Source organism: Lygodium microphyllum, chromosome 13 (assembly GCF_053477565.2).
Source record: "Lygodium microphyllum isolate KBCC chromosome 13, Lygodium_microphyllum_v1.1.10, whole genome shotgun sequence".
Classification (NCBI taxonomy): Eukaryota; Viridiplantae; Streptophyta; class Polypodiopsida; order Schizaeales; family Lygodiaceae; genus Lygodium; species Lygodium microphyllum.
Genome location: NC_141147.1, coordinates 109,669,377 through 109,688,223, shown reverse-complemented (window position 1 = coordinate 109,688,223; position 18,847 = coordinate 109,669,377).

The following is an 18,847-nucleotide window of genomic DNA, read 5'->3' as shown; positions in this document are numbered from 1 at the left end:
AACTGTATCCTAGGGATTTCAATTGAGGAGTCAACTATTTTGGACTGCAGGGTGTTGCCACCTTTTTCAAAGCAAGCTTCCCAATCCAAGGGTATTTGCTATTTTTCTTGGAATGAGGCATATTATGATAAAAATGTTCTTCATCTTCTCCATAAAAAGGTTTTATTTATTCTTTAAAATTTTATTTATTTATTTATTTATTTATCTATTTTTTCCTTGCTCGTGAGAGTGTTTCCACCTTTTATCAAAGAGCAAGTTGGTATGATAGGGACCGAAGTATTTTTTTTCTTTTTTTCTCTATTTTCTTTCTCCACATAAATGGTAAAAATATCTATATCATAACCATCCTCACCACTTCTATTGGATTGAATAGAAAGGTAATAGAACAGAGGTGAGATATAGAGGCAAGGGGCTAAAAGAGCAATACTACCTCATCAAGATGAGAATGATGAATATCAATAACACAATGAGAAGTAGAAAGAAGCCGTACCCAAGAGAGAGGGAGATTCTTGATCGTGATTGTTAAAATCCCTAGGAAGAGAAATACTTTTTAGGCAATATCCATTAATCAAGAAGGGATCATTAGAGGCATCGATGGCTTATACTTGGATAGTTAGGATTGACAATGAGTACCTTGTAGGGACCCATTCAACGTTGTTAGAGATTTCTTGAAAACTTGCCAAAATGCAGATCATAAGCAAGGACTAGGTCACCTTTCTTGAATTCTTTGTGCTTGATGAAGCTATCATGGTAAGCCTCTCACCAAGGCCATCATGAAAGTTTCGTCCAAATATTCCAAATGCAAGAGGTGGCATTGTGCAGAGTCTTGGCACTCCTATTTGCTCTTTGATAGCTACTCATAAAGAGGATAGTTCTAGCTCAACATGGAAGGTGGCTTCTATGCCATACACTAGCTGGAAAGATGTTTTTCTTGTACTAGCGTTATAAGAGGTTTTGTATATCCAGAGGGTCTCTATAAGGCGATTGTCCCAATTGCGGCAACCTGCAACAATTATACTTGTCAAGATTGAGCAAAGGATATGATTGGTAATTTTTACTTAACCATTGGCTTTGGGATAGTAGGGTGTGGAATTGGGGTGGCAGATCTTATAAAGGTCTATCAACTCTTTCATAATATTATTTAGAAAGTGAGTGCCTCTATCACTTATCAACTCTAGGGGACTGCCAAATCAGGAGATGATATTCTCATATAGGATCAAGGCCACATTGTTGGCTATCATCTAGATTGAGAACTTTGGCTTCACACCACTTTTTTGTCACATAGTCTATATATACCAATATATATCAATTTGCTTCCTTCTGGTTGGAGGGTCAATTGGGTTTGGGAAGTTGATACCCCACTTCTTAAATAGCTTCAAGGAAAGGATGGTAGGCTATAGTGGCATGGTATCAGATTTGGTAGGCTTTCCCATCCATTGACAAGCATCACAACATTTGTACTAGTTGTAGATATCCTTATGTAGTGTACGCCACTAGTAACTTGTGAGTAGAGTCTTTTTTATTGTTCCCTCTCTTGCAAAGTGTCTGCCAACAACATGGCTCATAATGGCATACTTTTAGTACTATCCTGATCTCTTTTCTCACAATACATCTCCATAGTACTTTATATTTTCCTCGCTTGTACAATGTGCTGCCTAGGAGAATGTAGGGGACTACTTTCAATAGAAGCTTCTTCTTTTCTTTGTTAGAGATGCCAAAGGATACTATCATGTGTTCAAGAGGTTGGCAATGTTTGGATAACATGGGGTTATTGTTTTAACTAGAAATATGGAAGCATCAAGGAGATCTAGATCATCCTGCTCCTATTCTTCAATTTGAGGAATCCACGATAGATGATCGGCTAGAAAATGGGAGCAACGGGGCTTGGTAACTACTTCAAAGTCAAACTCCTAGAGCATGAGTAAGCATCTCATCATTTTTTCTTTCATATAGGCTTTATTGTTCAAGAAGGATAGTGCCTCATGATCCACATAGAACTTGAAGTGCATCGACAATAGGTAGGGTCAAAACTTCTCCAAGGAAAACACCATCACAAGGCACTCTAACTCAGTCACTATGTATTTCCTTTCTGGATCAATGAACTTATGGCTTGCATAGTAGATAGGTTTAAAGGAGCCTTTGTGGCATAACATGGCACCTAAGCCTTCTACAAATGGATCAATATGCATATGTGATTCCTTCCTCTAATCAAGAGCTTGCAAGATGGATGCTTCAATAAAACACTGCTTTGGAGTATTGAAGGCTTCTTCGTAATCATTTGTCCAAATGAACTCCATATCTTTCCTCAGGAGCTTGTGCATGGGGGCCACCTTTGTTATAAAATGTGAGATGAACCACATGTAATAACCCACATGGCCAATAAATCCTCTCAACTATTTGAGGTTGGTTCGTTTATTTAGATTTATAATCTTCTTAATCTTGGTAGGGTTTAGTTCTATCCCTTGTGTTGAGACATAGTGGCCCAATAGAACACTTGAAGAGACTCCAAAGATGCATTTGTCATAGCTAAGGGAGATTCCATACTCTCAGCATTGATCAAAACACTACTTCAAGTGTTCCCAATGCTCATAAAGAAAACTAAAGATACATCAATAATCTAAATATACCTCAATGAAAACATGTAGGTGAACTTGGAATGCGACTATTATGACTCGCTAAAAGGTAGTAGGGGTTCCACAAATCCCAAATGGCATCACTCTATAGGCATAGGTATCCCATTCTATTGTAAAGGTTCTCTTGGATTAATCCTCTTCTATAATCTGTACTTGATTATATCCACTGAAACCATCCAATAAGTAGTACATTCCATGTTTTGTCACTATGTCTAGCAGTTGGGGTCTGTGAAAGGAATAGGAAATGACCTTTCTTTGTTTTGGAGTTCAACTTGTGAAAGTACACACATATTTGTAACTTTCCATTATTATTGGCTACTACCATGATGGATGAGACCCATTCATTGTTGGCCATCAGGATAAATGAACTCAACTTCTAATAGTTTGAAAATTTTTGGTTTCACTATGGCAAAGTAATTTGGATTCATGTGTCTCTATCTTTGCCTTACAAGATTAGCATTGAGCTCAAGGTCGCTACCCACCTTTAGGTGACATTCAATTCCATCTACATCCACAAAAGTTAATTTCTTTTCCCCTTTTACTTTGTGGATGAAGTCCTGAGGACTCCTTTTGGATATAGATTTGACTCCTTCAAGGGAGTGGCCTCCTCGTTTGATGCTCTAGTGGAACCGACTTCTTCCTTCCATGAAGACTTGGCTAGCTCTTTGGAATGGTGAAATGGTAGATTTTTTAAGAGTTAGTTGCTCCTTGACTTGAGGACTCGTCTTTTGAGGATACATCTAAGAATGTCACATAGGAAGAGACCATTTGAGTTCTGCTTAGATTGTGGAATTGGTGCTTTTTGGAAGGGTTCATCATCATCATCCTTTCTTAGAAAGGGTAAATTAGGGTCACAAAAACTATTGCTAAAAGTAGGCTTATTTTTCTTAACTCATTTTTTATCAATCCTTTTCATAAGATGAGATTCATTTACTAGTCCATAGGGTACTATAGTCATTCTATCCAATAACATGGAATCTTCAACTTCAAAAGTCTTTGAGACTTCCTTCTTATTAGTATCCTCTTTTGATTGGATAGATTCTTCCATGTCACTTTCATTATCTGCACCTTGAATTTTATCATTTTCCTCTACATACTGTCTCTACCTCTCTAGGGATTTTGTAAGAGAAGAAAAAGCTCTCTATTACATCTTTTGCTTTTGCTTATGTATCTGCTCATGCTTCACTCTAGCTCTATTTGGCCATGTAACAAGAAGAGTAGTGCATCCATGATTCTATCTCACTGTCAAATGTAATTTTAGAAGTCATTTTTGGTTCCCGTAGAAGATATTCACCCATTGGTAAGGACTTTTCTTCTTTTGGGAGTTGGTCTATAGTGCCCACTATCTCACGGACTATGCCTTTGTTTTCTTAGGAAAGATCTATTCGATAGCTTCTTCATCTAGTGACGTACCATCTGTAACTTTGTTGTAGGAGTCAATTAAGACTTTGATAGAGGTGGATCCATTACCTTTTTGCAAGCCATACAACTTCAATGCCACCTTATTGGGTCCTTCACCTAGGGTCAAGGTTTTCTTGCAACAATCTATCCATGGTCTTGCTTTAAAAATCCCAAGATTTTCCAGCAAGAGAGGGTATTAGGTCCAATATGAATTTGGTTTTATCACTAGGTAGGTTAGCCAATAGTCTCTTCCTATTAGGGTTGTCTTCACATATGGGAGAGTGCCCAAAGACTTAATTCTACTCTCGTTTGCTAGTCTAAAAAGCAACTATGTAGGCCACATACATTGTAGGCAGAGATCCTTCATTGTCACATGCATCATTATGTTCATTGATAAGCCTTCATCAATCAATGCATTTGCAATAAGATATCGTTCAATCCAAATGTTAATCTCTAGGGTGCTTGGATCTAGGAAGGTGTTAGTCACATCTACTTCTTCTACTGGATCTAGGGTCTTATTCAACTTGGTGGCACTTCTAGAGGAACAATCCTTAGGCCATGTCTTCTTGTTAGTATGTTGTTAAATTTGTTTCCATAGTTAGGGAAAAATATTAGCAACTATTAGAATGTTAGGTTTGATTTGAAGATATCTAGATCTTTGACCAAGTCATTCTCTTTGATAAGATCCACAGGCTTCTCTATTCGCTAGGAAATGGAGACAACACCCACTTTTATAGTTTCTCTTTCTTCTAGAAGCAACAACATCTGAACTTCTATTAGTGAAGGTACTTCTACATTGTCTATTTGTTGGATCTCTAATTCTATCTCTTGGATTATCACTATATCTCTCTGTGGCACTACAATGCTTTGTACTACATTGTTCTATTTCTCTATTGGAAGATTGGACTTCACACTTTTGGTAGAATGATTATTTTCTTTTTGGATAAGAAGTTCCCTTTTCTTAGTATGCATGGTTGTGGAAACTTCTAATTTCACCAAGTTGGAGTCAAGTTCTTGGGTCTTAGTCTAACTTTTAGCAAAACAGTAGTAACAACCTTCACAAGGGTTGGACTAGGATAGTCTTCTGTAGTGTGGCCTTCTCCTTTGCATCAAATACATAAGGACTTGTAGTCCATAGATCTTCTAGGGTTTTTACAATTTAGTAAGATATGTTCTTTTCTCTACATCTGTAACACTTCACTTTTGATCTCTAGCCACCATTAGACTATGTTTCTCTATAGCTTTGGAAGGGAAACCTCCTTGGAAAAAATTTAGGACCAAACTCTTTGAGCTTGGGCTAATATCTTTAGTTGTCATCTTGGATTCTAGTAGGTTAAACCTTGCTTCCTCATCTTTTTTCCTTCGTTCATGTATCTTCTTTAGAGAAAAAATATGTTCTGTGTGGTTCTTCCGTAGACAATATAGACAAAAGGCTTCCGAGATAGTTGGTTTTTGGGTATATTCCGTAGCTAAATGTTCCTTTTGATGGCACATTCCACACCATATATTAGATCACATCACATCTCTTCCACCACTTGTAGTACTAGAGATGTTGGCACTATTCACCTTTAGTGTCTATAGATATTCTTTAATAATCACATTCATTAGCTCTTTCTTAATGTTTGTAACTAAATCAAACATTTAATAGTCCTTCAAATTTTCTTCTTCTAGGATACTTATAGTAGGATTTTGAGAAGTCTCGATAATCATTGCACACACTAGTTGGGTTGGGTCCAAAGCATTCTCTATTTTGATTTCAAAGTTCTAGTTGAGATTGCTGGTTGTTAGTTCCAATTGGTAGGGTTCTATTATTGTTGTTGAGTTTCCATTGGGAAAATGGTTTGAGGCCACTATTTTTGTGGTTGGACCATCATTTGAGGCACTACTATACTATCTGTGACAATGTGGATTTGGTACACTATATTGTAGCATTGTTTGCATTTGAGGATAGGAATAAGGAACAATCCCTAGGACTACATTTGGTGATTATACCATTCTTGGCATGGAAGAAGATAAGACTCCTCTTCTTGAGATCATTGTTAGCCTTGCTTCAACTTCATCATACAGCCTTGTACATTCCACTATAGCTTGTAGCTTGACTAGTCTTATCAACTTAAATTAATTTACAAACTTTTGGTTTTGAGTCTTTGAGAAAAACTTCCTTCTAGATGCCTTCATCCAAGTTATGGTTGGTCCATCTCTTCAATATGGATTCCATTCTAGAGACATATACTTCCACATGTTTTTGAGAGGATTGACTTAAGTTCATGAACTCCTCTTACATCCATTCTTCAAAATCTTCACACTTGATTTTGGTGAGAAAGGCCACCTTGTCCCATTTGCTAAAAGCTCATATTTCTTGTCTCTCATACCATTGAAATGCCACATCTTTGAAAGTGGTGGAGAATATTGTCAACCAATGCTCGGGGATTTTGGAATTGTTGGCTACATATGCTATCATGAGCTTGAGTACATGAAGATTAGGGTCTTTATTATACTCTCCCTTTAAAGCTGGCAACTTGACTATATTTGGTAGCTTGTCATCAACATTTCCAAGACAGCTATTGGGACTTCTGTAAAGAGTGCTATATGAGTGTCAAAGAAAAGTTTTTCTACTATTCAATTCTCAGCTTTGATTTTTGCCTTCTCTCTTCTCATGTACCTTTAGATTTATTCTAGTGCTAGTCTCTTGATTGTGTTATTCATCAAGGAGTTAGATCCACCGAGTTTTTTTGTTCTCAAAAAAAGCTTATCAGAAGAGATTCAATCTTAAGAGGACTCTCTTGCCAACATTTATTCTACTTCCTTCTTTTCAATGTCTCTAAATTAAACTTTCATTGCACATTATCCTAGTAATAGCTACTTTGGAGGATTTCAATAGCATGGTTTGTGAAGAACATTCTGTCTACTAGCTTCCAATGGATTGCCAAGTGGACAAACAAAACGTTGTAAGTGCATCAAGCATCCCATGTATCTTACTATTGGGCATCCATAAACAAGTCTCAACTATTTTCTTTCTTATTATTGTGAACGTCCCCACTAACCATGACTCTTAGAGCTTCTTCACAATCTCCCACTTGATGATGTCTATAAAGTTTTTAATGGAAGCTAAATATTCCATTGATACTCATTTTGTCTATTTTCCTCTTCATTTTTGTAGGAAATCATTGGCTATTGTAATATGAAACTTTCTATAGCTTTAGAAGATAGTGGAATCAGTTTGTTATATAGAGCCTACATCACAATGGTGATATATGTTTGCCATTGAGGAATGCACTTGTAGAAATTAGCTTTTGAAATGAAGATATCCAATTCTTCAATAGTTGCAAGAATTTTACAATATTCCATTGCTTTTCTTCCTCTTTAATAGTGCCACTTCTTTCATTTTAAGCCTCTATAAGTGCTTGTTGATGGCAATTTTTCAGCTACGCATAAAAAACATAGAGCCCCAAGAGGAACACCAAGAAAATGGAAAAAATACTATAACAAAATCTATTTTGTCACACCAGTAAGCATGTTCTTCATACTTTAGTCAACCCACAAGAAGAAAAGAGATACCAATCTTCACATGTAGCATCATATAACAAATCTTCCATAGATTTATCACAACAAATATTCAACATATTCTTCATAGAAACTATTCAAGAACCAAAAGAACACAAAGAAATGATCAAATTTGAATGGAATGTATCACATAGTATTCATATTTCATCATCTTGATAATCTTCATAGTCTTTCTCTCATGTACATAAAATGTATCTCATAGAACTTTGGCTATCTCTTGTTGGGGGTAAATGCGGCTCTGCCTAGCCACCCATGTACTACTACACTGATAGTACATGCACCTGCACTGCAAGCAATAGGAGCCCATCATTGTCACTTCATTCTTTATTCTTTGAGTGAAATTTGAATAAAGGGAAGGCCAGTCACACATTGTGAATGTTGGAGTTTCCACATTGTGTGTGTGTGTCTCTCTCTCTTGCTCTTGCTCCTTCCACCATAGCTCTTGCTCCCACTCATGCTTCCACTTCACGGCTCACCTTCCTTCAACTAGTATCATAGCATTTTTCTTCGCAAGCTCGAGCTTTGTCTCACACACACTCAACTTCCATTCTAATATCTACAACAATCACCTCTTTATTGGCAGCCATAGCAACTCCATTTGAGCTTCATATCAGTTGCATTCTTCTTAGGCACTCTTTGATCCTTCTCTAGTAATTTGCAATAGTCCCCAAAGCCATCACCTTGTTGGTGTAGCATCACATTGTGTGTAACAGGTGCTATTTGGCAACAACTCACATTTTTAATCTTCTACAATATATCTTCTTCATTGGGCAGTTGTACACATACTTATACACTTGTTTTTTATGCTTGACATTGATCCTTTCACTCTTAGCATTCCATTTGAGTGCTAAGTTTTAGATTTGGATTATTATAATAGTCCAAAAAATGTTAAAAACAAGGCAACACTTATCTTTGATGTTTACTCTCATTGCCACTGGTTGGATGATGCTTGGATATGCCCAATTGATGCTTATATATTTGAGGATGCTATCTCATTGCTTGGAGTTGATTTTGTACTGATTTAACCACTTCATTTACTCTATTTTGACTGAGGTTTTGTAACTTTCCTGCCTATTGGCTGTCAAGACACGATTTGAGCAGTCCAAGTCTAAGCAGCGCTGCCCAACACTCCCATGGAATGTCACCAAGTTTGTCACACCTAGGACTTCTCAAGTCCAGAATGTTCGTAGTCAAAACCACTAGGATTTACCTAAAACTTGGGTCCTTAGTGATCAAGGTCTCTTGATAGCATTCTAGAATTGGGTCTTGGATATCCTTTTTCACACAGAGATACCCAAACCAAAGGAGACCCATATCGTACTTGGTTTAAAGAGAATGGGAAATGAGAGGGATGCATCGCTCAACCTCTCTGCCTGTAGGGCATACCGTCCCCTAAAATAGCATCAATCACGGGTTCTAAACTAATAATAGCTAGAGGTTGAGCAATGATAAAACCTTATGAGAAGCCTCCCAGTTCTTTGGAACCACCCTACCATAGGACAGACCCGTTAGGGGTTCCACCCACCCACTTTCCTCAGTAGGGTGTTCTTTAGTTATCTAATTAGGTCCTATCACATCTATATGTGACATTTAAAATCAGCTTTCTTAATTAATCCTTTTAAGGAACAGGGTTTGTTCACGTAATTTATGGCATAGACACAAAAACAACTCAATTAATCCTTTTGACAAACAAGTTCCTTAACTTATCTTCAAGTTAATCTTTGTCTCCTACCCATATAGGAGAAATTATGTATCCCTTCTGCCCTATAAAAGTAATTAGTCCAAGTCACATGCACCACAAATTCCATCCTTTATCTAGAATACAATCATCTAACACGAGCAACATTGGGGCCACGATAGTCTTCATCTCCGTTTTGGAAAGAAAAGGGGCGTCCAGAGCTCCAACTGACCCCAAGAAACCTAGCAGTGAAACACCATTTCTATGGTTGGCTTTTTCACCACTCGACCTTCAGCTCGTGAATTGAGCAGTGTCCTTCTCAGGTTGAAGCGCGATGTAACCTTGGAGATTATCCACCCATGCAAAATATCCTTTCCTTAATTAATCTGCTTCAGAATCAAGCAAAAACAAGGCATTGAGTCCTAATATCATTTTCCAAGAAAACATTCCTTTATTCCCATGGCAACTTGTCATCACAAATCCCTGCCATGCATTTATGCAATCCATCTTAGCAAAGCAATGTCGAGTGTAGAGCAGTTGGCAATCATACTCAAGAGTGGAAGACAATTAGTTCCTACCACCATGAAAGCACCTATAAAGTATTCACGATCACACTTTAATGCTATTACAACTCCCCACAATTCCCTTTTTACTTTTCTATACCTTCTTTGACGTTCATTGAGAACTTTTGCTCCAAAACGAATCGCATACCTGTTACCTTCAAGATCCTCTTGGACAACAACCCATCCTATCCCAATGGGACTTGTATCCACAGTAAGGATGATGGGTTGACCATTTGAATAATCAGCCCTTTTGAGAGTTGGGGTTGAAATTAATATCCTATTTAATTTAGGCATAGTGAGAGTATGCTCATTACCCCAATAGAATCTTTGGCCTTTTCTTAATAATTGATAAAGATTTTCAGCTATATGAGGCATCAATCACAGGCACTTGGAATAATAATCCAAACCACAATCCAACAATCAGTTAAACATAAAAGCATTTAGGGTGTTGTTTGATCAACCAACAACCAATTGTATCTCTTCAAAACAATGCAATAAAGGTCATGATAACATTTCCATCGCATATTCGCTCTCCCCCTTGGGGTCAAGAGCGACACTATGCAAATTTTACTTAACACTCCCTTCCTTCGGCTAAGGCATATGTTAAGGGTTCAAACACTATACATGACATATGTTCTATAGGTCACTTACATCGATTGATAACCCAATCCTGAATTGGATTGGTGAAAGTCGTAGCTATTTGATGGACCTTACGACATCTTAGATTTGATCCTTATGGTTAATTTCTTATACTAGCTCTTAGTCAAGCCATGAAGCAAACAATAAATTATTCCCATATATCAAGCATGCTATAGGCATAACACGTAAATATTTGATAATATAAGTGCTAGATGATCTCAAATAACTAGACTCCAACAGGCCTTGCACTAAGCTAGAATCTATTTTTTCCTAATATTTGGGTTCTTAGGCTAAGTACCTTTCAAGTATCTAAAATTTAGGCTAGGACTTCCTATCCTTGATTCTTGATGTGATATTCTTTTAGCAATTATATTATTGGCAATCCTTGAATATATTTTAACGTAGCACTTGTATGCACAATTCTTTAATGTCATTTCTTTTACGATTATGCCATTCATAACCCTTGACCAATTCTTCCTTGTAATTTCTCTATCAATGAATAAACTACATGCGACTAGATGCAATTAACTTTCATTGATACATGCACTTAGCAAACTCCATCTTTCGAATGTTTGCGATGATTGGTGTACCTACGGGGGTAGTATCTCTCGGAGTAGCACCCATAGGGGTGCCACCTGCAGACAGCTAAGCAAAAGCTAGAGTGACTGCAGTAGACATCCCCATAGGTGTGACAAATCCCATAGGTGACGATGCAACTCCAGCAAAATGACGAGACGGAGACATTGCATCGGCACCTCCACAACAACCACCTGAGCCAAGCTCTCTCGAATCTACACGAGAGTGAGGAGTAGCACTTGTATCCCGAGCTGATCGTGGGCTCACTGCATGCACGTCTTTGTAGCATCCCCCAGAACCACTCCCTCCATCCGGCCCAAGTCTAGTACGTTGACCTCGTCTAGTGGAAACTAAGGCATTAGAATGCACCGAAGTAGATCTAACAAAATGATCTGATGGTGACCGAGATAGCTTCTAGACTGCCATATCTCTGAATTGAGCCATCTAATCATAAGACATACGTGTGAAAATCTCCTGTAGCTCCTCGTCTCTTATCTCGCGACTCATCGTGCGGATCCAAATATCCACAAAGGTCATCTGCACAAACAAAAATTGATGTTAGCATAATCAATATAAATCAAGAAAAACACGGTAATATAGATATTTAAAAAATGATCTTACTTAAAAACACATATCTTATGTACCCTTATAAGCAATTCATCAACGAATTGAGTAGGTGGATGCTCCAAGTATGAAGTACCCTATGGTCCCATGCCAATCTCTTGACACAGCTCCACATACACTAGAAGGTTGATAGTCAGGTCACCACAAAAGAATGAGTCCAGCAATCTCCACTTCATCTACAAGATGCAACAGAAGGTTGGTTTGTATCGTGAGCATGCTAGTGGGTAGGTACTTCTCAAAGAGACAAACTGTCTCCACTGCTCCCTGCCTTGCGGATTCAATAGAGGATGACTTGATATCCTTCTGTGAGATCTATTGCACTAAATTTGACAACCTGTAAATCGACCAACATATTTCTGGAGTAAGGCATCCTGCGATCGCAATCGGTAGTACAAATTGCCACAAATGAAAAAGCATTACAAACAATGACTACACTCCAAATAGAAAAATACACAGGCCACTTACAATCCATTCCTAGTACAAACCTGACATATCTTATGTCGATCATTGGATTTTAGCCTTGATAATTGGTCGTCTTTAGAAACTGTGGACCTAAGAGAATGCATCATACTCATGGGAGTGCGAATAGAATTGATAATTATTTTCACAAGGCACTCTTCTTTAGTGGACAAAACCCAAGGAGTATGAGGTAGCTGCAAGCGACCCTCAGCACTCGACTGCGGCCAAAGTGTCTCCATCTTGCCTACCTCCTTCAAATCCATTCGTGCCCATACAGTGTCTCTCTTTCCTGTGATGTGGTCCCATAGTAAGCTACCCACATCCTTGAAAATATGCATGGGATCCAACAAGTGGCTGATCTCTAAGTGAATCCAATATGAAAACTTGTAGAAAACGGAGAACCATTACATTCCGTTTGCATGTGACTCCATGTGGACCATTTTTTGCTCATACAAGCTTTGGGCATTCATTTCTGCTGGAGGTCTTCCAAGATAACCTTTCCTCAATTCATGAACCTCCAGCAAGAAAGTGACATGTCATTGATATATCATCTTCTTCATGGTTTGTGACCTTTAGGAGTCTAAGTGTGGCCCACACAATCGACATGCATGATAACATGAGGTAACCAAACTTGTCCCAACACCTCTATCCAATGAATACAAACTTGAATGAGCTATGATATATATTACCAATGAGAACAAAAGCCTACTTACTTGAGCACTCCCCAAATCTCGAAAAGTCATGCATGGTCCACATGAGATTGCTCGAATGTTGGCAGACCATCAACCATCGCGCTTGTTCATATCTTCAACCACGACCCCTCCTCCCACAAATTCTTAAGCTCATCAACTAATTGATGAAGATACACATCCATGTTTTTGACTCTGTAGCGGTTGGGAAAGAGCAAGCTAAGGATGAGGTGTCCTTTCTTCGTAGAAAGCCATGGAGGGATGTTGTAGTTAACAAGAACTACAAGCCACATACTGTAAGAAGTTGAGCACAAACCGAATGGGTTCACGCCATCCATAGAAAGACCAAGCCGAAGATTCCTTGGCTCTAAGGCAAAGCCTAGAAATGTAGAGTTAATGTGGCTCCATGCGCGTGAATCCACTGATATTCATTGGACTCCATCTGTGGATCTATTCTGCACATACCACGTTGTCAAGCTTGCCATGCTGCACATACGAAACATGTGATGTATACGGGGGATATACGAAAAGTATCTAAGAACTTTTTGAGGGACGGTTTTCCCTTGCAAGTCTTGTCGATACTTGTGAGCACCACACTTTGGAGATGTCTCCATAGTCTTGTATTCTCCTCAAAACAATACACAATCATTGATACATGCATGGATGTTGTAGTGCATGCCAAGCTTTCATAAAACATATCATGCATCATCATGAGACTCAAGCATGGTATTTGTAAGTGGTAATATATGATACTTTAGTAACCTTTAAAAAAAATCATAAAACACCTTGAAAAAGCATAATTTTTTTAATGATAGTGCCGAAAAGAAATCAACAAAGCATACGTAAAAGGCACTTGAACAACTCGGTCACACTCGCATCACTCCATCTGTATTTTTCTTGCATACTTAAGAGTGCAAGTAGTATCTTTAGGTGAGATACTTGGCACCCATCATATAATGGTATGGATGCTTCCTCTCGAAGCAGATCAGATGTTTCCCGTCCCAACGTGGTATTGCACTGGACCACTACTACTAGTCGTACTTGCCTTCTCGAACACACCAAATGTGCACTTTTAATAATACTGCTATTGCTGCTGCTGCTGCTATTGCTACTGCTACTACTACTACTGCTACAAAAAAGAAGAAAAGAAGAAATTAAATAACCTCTACTACTACTGTTGCTGCTACTGCAACAACAAAAAACAAGAAATTAAGAAATCAAAGAACTACTACTAGTATAACGAAAAGTAAGAAAATAAGAAATTAAAGAGATACTACTACTACTACTACTACTACTACCACCACCACCACCACCACCACCACCACCACCACCACCACCACCACCACCACCACCACCACCACCACCACCACCACCACCACTCAGGAAAGTTACTATATGTATATGCTCTACATCACGTGTGTTCAAGGCCTATTTGTAAATATCCTTATCTGTGCAATTTTCTTGAATAAAACATAACCCTTTTCTATTCAATCCGTAAATAACCCCTTTATATTACACCCTTCTGTATGTAAAAAATATATAAAATTAGTATTTTAAAAATATCTTAGTTTAAATCCACGTGACGTACTCATATATTCATGAGTAACTTACCCGAGCACCATCACCACCACCACCACCACAACAACAACAACAAAAAACAAAAAAAGAAGAAATTAAAGAGCTGCTGCTACTATTACAAAAAGAAAAAAACAACAAGAAAAGAAGAAATTAAAGAACTATCACTACCATTACCACAAACAAGAAATGAAAAAATTTAAGAACTACTAATACAAAAAAAAAACAAGAAAATAAAAAATTAAAGAACAAGATCTTACCCTCTCTTTGTTTTTTATCCATTCATTCTCCTCTCTCCCTCCCTCTCTCTCTCTTTCTCTCTTTCTTTATTATGTTTCATGTTTATTCCCTCTCTCTCTCTCTCTCGTTCCTTTTTTCTTTTTCTCTCTTCCTACTACTACTACTACTACTACTACTACTACTACTACAAACAAGAAAAGAAAAAATTAAAGAACAAGATCTTACCCTCTCTTTGTTTTTTATTCATTCATTCTCCTCTCTCCCTCCCTTTGTCTCTCTTTCTCTCTTTCTTTATTATGTTTCATGTATATTTCCTCTCTCTCTCGTTCCTTCTTTCTTTTTCTCTCTTCCTCTCCCTCTCTCATTTCCTCTCTTTATCTCTTAGGACACATCATTTTTTATAAAAATAAGCAAAAGAAAAGGAGAAAAAACAAAAACAAACTAAGAGGGAGCAATGCACTCACCGCAAACGTCCAATGATGGATTCAGCTGCTCCTCTTTGCCCTTTGTACACTTCCTTCTCTTCTTTGCAAACGGCAACAGTGGCGGTGAGAAGCTCTCCTTCTCCCTCTTTCTCTCTTTCTCTCCCTCTCCCTCTCAAACGCAAGATGCACTTCGCTTTCTCTTTCGCTCCCTCTTTCGCTCTTACACGAAAAATGCCACGCTCGGGTTTCGGCCCTGCTTTTTTTCGTCTGAGTATTATGGCTATTTGCGTTGCAAATAGCAATGCCACTAATATGCATCAAGAATGGCAATCGCTATTCTCCTACATCCTTGTATATTTGCTTATTGAAAATATAAGGCAACCCTCTATTTGATGCTTCTATGGTCAGCTTTGTTGGTCTTATGATGTCGTGTTATGTTGAAGTGATGTCTACATGTATGGGAATGCTATGCCCCTATTATGGCTTGGATTTGGAGCTGATTTTGGTACTTAAAGAGCTTGGTTTCTCCTACATCCTTGTATATTTGCTTATTGAAAATATAAGGCAACCCTCTATTTGATGCTTCTATGGTCAGCTTTGTTGGTCTTATGATGTCGTGTTATGTTGAAGTGATGTCTACATGTATGGGAATGCTATGCCCCTATTATGGCTTGGATTTGGAGCTGATTTTGGTACTTAAAGAGCTTGGTTTGATAGTATATTCACTTCTGTATACAATAGGGCTGAACCTCTTTTAATAGGGATTTTATATGCCTATTGCTTCTGGTTATGATTCAAGTGTTCTATATGCCCTCTTGATGTATACCATTGATGCTAGTACATTATATATCATATATCCATGATTTGAGATGTCTTTGAGCTTCATTTGTGGATTGATTTGCTTAGTTTTGAAAGTGAATTTATTACTATAATAAGCAATAATGAAGCCTATTTCGTCAGTATATGCTCTCCCTATTGGTTACATATGCTTTTCGGGTGACTCATATGACTACAGGGATGTATGCAAGATTATTCACCTGCCTCATAAGGTCCATATGAATGAGGAAAACAAGGCCTTGAATGAGTAAACTTGATCTTTCACGACAATGTTTCATTGTAGTTGCTACTTATGCTAACTAAAAGTGTTATTTAAACCTCTCCTTTAATGTCCTTCATGTGTACCATTAGCTTCTAGTTGCTTAGCCCATCACATGCAACATGTGGAGCTTTCATACAATGGATGTTAATCGGCATGACAATGGTTAACAACATAACAAGAGATTTTTATGCGGTGTGTCCAAATATCAGAGTATCCATAGGTGATGTGCAAGAGGAGTTTCATTTTTTGTACATGACACTTGTTTGTATGAAGTCATTTTGGGACAACATTTCATTATAGAGACCCACACGGAGATGAAGGTGATGGATGATGAATCTATCTATGTGTAAATCCAAAGTAGAGATGAGATAAGAGCAATTCAATTTATGATACTATGTGTCAATCATTCAAGGGATATGGACTCTTTGCGGGATGCCCCATTACCAATGATAGACATGGATTTTTGTTAGGTACCCATGACTTGCGGATGACAAGGGTACAAGGGGGGCCTAGTTATCACCTCCTGGAAGTGGCAAATTTGCTACTAGGCAGTACATGCAAAAGAGGAGAAAAGTATATATGGAGGTAGGTATTTTATAGGATGATGAGGATATAGATGACTTTTTTGATGTCTTATCTTGTGCAAATACAATTGTAGAGCTTGAGACCAAATTAAAAATTAGAGACTTAGATTATTCTATTAATGTCTACATACATTTCTTGGAGATTGGATGTGTTGATCTAGAGATAGTACAACATTTTCTTTTTTTCTTGAAGCTGATCTGAGAGTAGAAGAATAAGTAGAGGCCATTCTATTCACTAAGTACAAGATTCTGGACAAGAAATTTAAGCGAGTTGTAAGTCCGCTATCCTTAGATAGTGAGGATGTGATGAGGAGGGATACAAAGAAGTCAAGTTTGCGAGATCCTAAATAGATTAGTCAAAGGTTCTCAACAAAGACTTTAGTAGAGTTGAAAATTGGAAATGATGAGTTTTTTCTTTATGCAGAGAGGTAGTGCTTTTTTATGAGAATTTGGGAAATGCATGGTAGGGAATTTCTTTTTTTTCTTGAGGAGATTGGATGTGTTGATCTAGAGATAGTAGCTTCGATGGTTATCTTTACTATTCCCCATATTCCCTAGAATCTTTGGCCCATTCCAGTATCAAAGGTGCACCTATTGAAGTTGATCAAGTTGTTGAATAAGAAGATTTGTAGAAAGAGAGAATCCTATGATTGACATACTTTCAAGGGCTAGAATGATGGGGACTCACTTCTTGTGGAGGACGAAGAGGTTGAAAATTCATCCAAGGTGGATCACTTATACTATGTATCTTCTTTTGAGACTTTTTAAAAAAAACTTTATTCAAGTGAATGGTTGTAGATTGGATGGTATTTGAGTACGCTCACTAAACAAGTTGAATGGCCTAAGATGGAGTACAGGAAGATTAGGTGTAAGGCCTATGGTTATTTTTGTGGGATGGGTTGCTTTGAAAGCATGCTAAGAAACGCGGTGGAATTCCCTTGTGTATAGTCTATGACAAAGCTATGTAGTTGCAGGTTATGCATGAGTTTTGTGAAAGTGTATGGGATATTCATAGAGAAGTATGGGCTACTTAGAGGCTACTTATGAGAAGATTAAAGAGCACTATTGCTGGAAACAGATGTATCACTCTTTGTGGAGACATGCATGGAGTTTTGGTTGTACTTTTCAGTGGAACAAAGGAATGAGTTGCATCCAATGTATCCACTTTGTATGTGCTATAAGTGGGTCATTGATTTGATTACTATACCAGTTGATGGGATTTAGTAGATGAGGTATATTGTCCTTGCGGGGGAAGATCTTACCAATGAGGTTGAAGAAAGACCACTAAGAACAAAAAATACATGTGTCATATGTAGGTTTTTACTTGAGGACTTTTGTAGATATAGTTATGTGGGTAATATTATTGCAAATCCTTGAGAGTTGGATGCTCATGAGGCTAGGGAGTTCTTCTCTAGGCATGGCATTAAATTGGATTTGACTTCTTTATATAATCTGGAAGAAGATGGGAAGAGTGAGAGAGGCCATCCACCTATAATGAAGATGAGGCTAGGGAGTTCTTCTCTAGGCATGGCATTAAATTGGATTTGACTTCTTTATATAATCTGGAACAAGATTGGAAGAGTGAGAGAGGCCATCCACCTATAGTGAAGGCTTTAGCCAAAGCTTATATTGGAAGGTTTGGGGATTATCCAAGGATATTACGCTATGATCTTTGGGTTAATTGTACTACTTAGTGTTACTACACGTTACATTCCTTTGAACTTCATGTATGGGAAAAATTCAATTATGCTAATAGAGATTTGTGCACTTACATGGAGTGTTTTACCTTGACAAGAGAATATGTCTAGAGAGGAGCTCTTAGCTCTTTGCATTTGGCAACTTGGGCAAAGAATGCAAAATGTATAGAGTAGTGAAAAAGCTCAAACTTGAAGCTAGGTTGTGGAATAGGGAGAGGTTTGACACAAGCATAGGCTATGGCCTCAAGTAGTAGACAAGTAAGACTAGGTATTGATGTATGAAAGTAGTCTAGACAATTAGCGTAGCTGATAGAAATGTGTGGGATCTAGAGCATGGTAGATGCGGAAGCTATGGAGGTTGAAAGAGGAATAAGAACTCATGATTACATTGACCTTCACAA